The following is a 5,877-nucleotide window of genomic DNA, read 5'->3' as shown; positions in this document are numbered from 1 at the left end:
TATCCAAAATACACATAAAATAATGTAAATACGTAGAAACATATATATACAAAATACACATAAAGTAATGGAAATTCGTATCAAAATAAATAAACAAAATTGCAATAATAGAATGTATATATGTAGGAAAATATATATACAAAATACAAATAAAATAACTAAAATTTGTATAAAATTTTTTAAAAAATACGCAAAAATAATTTAAATTTGTTTGAAAATAGATAGGCAAAATACACATAAAATTAGGCAAATTTGGATTGAAATACATATACAAAACACTCATAAAATAATGTATTTAAATACATTTACAAAATACACATCAAATAGTGTAAATTTGAATTAAAATATATATACAAATACACTTAAATTAACGTAAATTTGTATAAAATATATATATAAAATCACATTAAATAATGTAAATATGTATACAAAAATATATACAAAACACAAATAGAATAATGTAAAATCGTATCAAAATAAATAAACAGAATATTAATAAAATAATGTAAATTTGTATGAAAATTAAGATGCAAAATACCCCCAAAATAGCGCATTTTTTATAAAAATATATATACCAAAACACACATAAAATATTTGAATTTGTATTAAAATAAATATACGAAATGCACACACAATAAGGTAAATTTGTATTGAAATAGATATGCAAAATACATATAAAACAATGTAAATTTGTTTCAAAATATATATACGAATACACATAAAATAACGCATATTTCTATAAAGATATATATACAAAATACACATATAAAATGAAGTAAATACGTATAAAAAAATGTGTACAAATTACACATAAAATAATGTAAACTCGTATCGAAATAAATAAACAAAATACTAATAAAAGAATGTGTATTTGTATAAATATAAATATACAAAATACACATAAAATAACGTAAATTGATATAAAAGTATATACAAAATACACAAATTTAGTTTATTTTATGTATATCTATTTTCATAAATTTAACTACTTTTGTGTATTTTGTATATAGTTTTATATAAATTTACGATATTTTATGTGTATTTTATATTTATTTTATACAAATACATTTTTTATTGGTATTTTGTTTATTTATTTTGATACAATTTACATTATTTTATGTATTTTGTATACATTTTTTATACGTATTTACTTCATTTTATGTGTATTTTGTATATATATTTATAGAAATCTACGTTATTTTATGTGTATTCATATATATATTTTGAAACAAATTTTACATTGTTTATATGTATTTTGCATATCTATTTCAATATAAATTTACCTTATTGTATACAAAAATACACAAAAATAATTTAAATTTGTATGAAAAGAAATATACAAAATACACGTAAAATTAGGTAAATTTGTATTGAAATACATATACAAAATACACATCAAATAATGTAAATTTGAATGAAAATATATAAACAAACACACTTAAAATAACGTAAATTTGTATAAAATATATATGCAAGATACACATTAAATAATGTAAATGTGTATAAAAAAATATATACAAAAAACAAATAGAATAAAGTAAAATCGTATCAAAATAAATACACAGAATATCAATAAACTAATGTAAATTTGTATGAAAATAAAGATGCAAAATTATCCAAAAAATATCGCATTTTTTATAAAATTATATATACCAAAATACACATAAAATATTTAAATTTGTATTGAAATAAATATACAAAATGCATATACAGTAAGGTAAATTTGTATTGAAAGAGATATTCAAAAATACATATAAAACAATGTAAATTTGTTTCAAAATATATATACGAATACACATAAAATAACGTAGATTTCTATAAAAATATATACAAAATACACATAAAATGAAGTAAATACGTATAAAAAAATGAATACAAAATACACATAAAATAAATAAACAAAATACCAGTAAAAGAATGTGTATTTGTATAAATATAAATATACAAAATACACAAAAAATATCGTAAATTTGTATAAAACTATATACAAAAATACACAGAAGTAATTAAATTTGTATGAAAATATATATACAAAATACAGCTAAAATAAGCTAAATTTGAATTGAAATGTACATACAAAATACATAAAATAATGTAAATCTGTATCAAAATATTTATACAAATACATATAATAACGTAGATTTGTTTAAAAATATATAAACAAAATACACATTAAGTAATGTAAATACGTATAAAAAATATGTACAAAATACACATATAATCATGTAATTCGTATCAAAATAAATAAACAAAATAGCAATAAAATAATGTAAATTTGTATGAGAAAACATATACAAATAACGCAAATTTCTATAAAAATATATGTACAAAATGCACATAAAATAAAGTAAATTTGCATAAAAATATATATACAAAACACACACTAAATAATGTAAATGCGTACATAAAATAACCTAAATTTGTATAAAACTATATACAAAAATACACACAAATAATTTAAATTTGTTTGAAAAGAAATATACAAAATACACATAAAATTAGGTAAATTTGTGTTGAAATACATATACAAAATACACATCAAATAATGTAAATTTGAATGAAAATATATAAACAAATACACTTAAAATAACGTAAATTTGTATAAAATATATATGCAAGATACACATTAAATAATGTAAATGTATATAAAAAATATACAAAAAACAAATAGAATAATGTAAAATCGTATCAAAATAAATACACAGAATATCAATAAAATAATGTAAATTTGTATGAAAATAAAGATGCAAAATTCCCAAAAATTATCGCATTTTTTTAAAAAATATATATACCAAAATACACATAAAATATTTAAATTTGTATTGAAATAAATATACAAAATGCATATACAGTAAGGTAAATTTGTATTGAAAGAGATATTCAAAAATACATATAAAACAATGTAAATTTGTTTCAAAATATATATACGAATACACATAAAATAAAGTAGATTTCTATAGAAATATATATACAAAATACATATGAAATTATGTAAATACGTATAAAAATATATATACAAAATACATATCAAATAATGTAAATTCGTGTCAAAATAAATAAACAAAATATCATGAAAAGAAGCTGTATTTGTATGAAAATAGATAATAGATAATAAATTTGTATAAAATATATATGCAAGATACACATTAAATAATGTAAATATGTATAAAAAAGTATACAAAAAACAAATAGAATAATGTAACATCGTATCAAAATAAATACACCGAATATTAATAAAATAATGTAAATTTGTATGAAAATAAAGATGCAAAATTCCCATAAAATAGCGCATTTCTTATAAAAATATATATACCAAAATACACATAAAATATTTAAATTTGTATTGAAATAAATATACAAAATGCACATACAATAAGGTAAATTTGTATTGAAAGAGATATGCAAAAATACATATAAAACAATGTAAATTTGTTTCAAAATATATATACGAATACAAATAAAAAACGTAGATTTCTATAAAAAAAATATATACAAAATACACATAAAATTAAGTAAATACGTATAAAAAAATGTATACAAAATACACATAAAATAATGTAAATTCGAATTAAAATAAATAAACAAAATACCAATAAAAGAATGTGTATTTGGATAAATATAAATATACAAAATACACAAAATAAACATAAAATAAGGTAGATTTGTAATAAAATATATGTACAAAATACACATAAAATAATGTAAATTTATATGAAAATATATATACAAATACACATAAAATACCATGAATTTGTATAAAAATATATATTCAAAATAAATATTAAATAATGTAAAAGCGTATAAAAATATATATACAAAGTACATATAAAATAATGTAAATTCGTATCAATATAAATCAACAAAACACCAATAAAATAATATATATTTGAATGAAAATAAATTTACAAAATACACATAACATAACTAAAATTTGTATTAAAATATATACAAAAATACATAGAAATAATTTGAGTTTGTATGAAAATAGATATACAAAATACACATAAAACTAGGTAAATTTCTTTTGAAATGTATATACAAAATACCCATAAAATATTGTAAATTTGTGTCAAAATATATAAACAAATACATAAAATAACGTAAATTTGTATGAAAAATATATACAAAATACACATAGAATAATGTCAATTCGTATCAAAATGAATGAGCAGAATATCAATAAAATAATGTAAATTTGTATGAAAATAAAGATGCAAAATACCCAAAAAATAAAGCATATGTTTATAAAAATACAGATACAAAAATACACATCGAATAATTAAATTTGTATTAAAATTAATATACAAAATGCGTATATAATAAGGTAAATTTGTATTGAAAAAATATGCAACATACACGTTTACTCATACAAATTTATATTATTTTATTGGTATTTAATTTTTTTTTTATACGAGTTACATGATTAAATTGATTATATGTGTATTTTGTACATATTTTTTTATACGTATTTACAATATTTAATGTGTATTTTGTTTCTATATTTTCTTACAAATTTACGTTATTATATGTGTATTTGTATAAATATTTTGATACAAATTTACTTTATTTTATATAAATTTACGTTATTTATGTGTATTTTGTATATTTATTTATACAAATACACATTCTTTTATTAGTATTTTGTTTATTTATTTTGATACAATTTACATTATTTTATGTGTATTTTGTATACATTTTATACGTATTTACTTCATTTTATGTGTATTTTGTATATATATATTTTTTTGAGAAATCTACGTTATTTTATGTGTATTCGTATATATATTTTGAAACAAATTTACATTATTTTATATGTATTTTGCATATATATTTCAATACAATTTTACCTTATTGTATGTGTTTTTTGTATATTTATTTTAATACAAATTTAATTTTTTGATGTGTATTATGATATATATATTTTTATAAATAAAAAAAATGCGTTATTTTATGGGTATTTTGCTTCTTTATTTTCATACAAATTTACATTATTTTATTAATATTCTGTGAATTTATTTTGATACGATTTTACATTATTTGTGTTTTGTTCATATTTTTTTATACAAATTTACGTTATTTTAAGTGTATTTGTTTATGTATTTTCATTCAAATTTACATTATTTTATGTGTATTTTGTGTATGTATTTCAATACAAATTTACCTAATTTTATGTGTATTTTGTATATTTACTTTCATACAAGTTTAAAATATTTTTGTGTATTTTTGTATATAGTTTGATACAAATTTAGGTTATTTTATGTGTATTTTGTATATCTATTTTGATACAAATACACATTCTTTTATTGATATTTTGTTTATTTATTATGACGCGAATTTACATTATTTAATGTGTATTTTGTAAATATATTTTTTAAGTATTTACATCATTTCATGTGTATTTTGTATAGTTTTAAACATTTTTATATTATTTAATGTGTATTTTGTATATATATATTTACACGAATACAACTTCTTTTATTGGCATTTTGTTTATTTATTTTGATACTAATTTACATTATTTTATGAGTATTTTTTATAAATTTTTTATAAGTATTTACTTAATTTTATGTGTCTTTTGTATATATATTTTTATAGAAATCTACCTTATTTCATGTGTATTCGTATATATATTTTGAAACAAATTTACATTATTTGTATGTATTTTGCATATCTATTTTTGTGTATTCTGTATTTACTTTTGTTATACATAGAAAAATGTAAAATCGTATCAAAATAAGTACACAGAATATCAATAAAATAATTTAAATTTGTATGAAAATAAAGATGCAAAATACCCATAAGATAAAGCATTTTTTTTTTAAATACATATACAAAAATACACATAGAATAATTAAATTTGTATTAAAATTAATATAC

This window comes from Eriocheir sinensis, unplaced genomic scaffold (assembly GCF_024679095.1).
Source record: "Eriocheir sinensis breed Jianghai 21 unplaced genomic scaffold, ASM2467909v1 Scaffold381, whole genome shotgun sequence".
NCBI lineage: Eukaryota > Metazoa > Arthropoda > Malacostraca > Decapoda > Varunidae > Eriocheir > Eriocheir sinensis.
Note: the sequence above shows the minus strand (reverse complement) of the source record.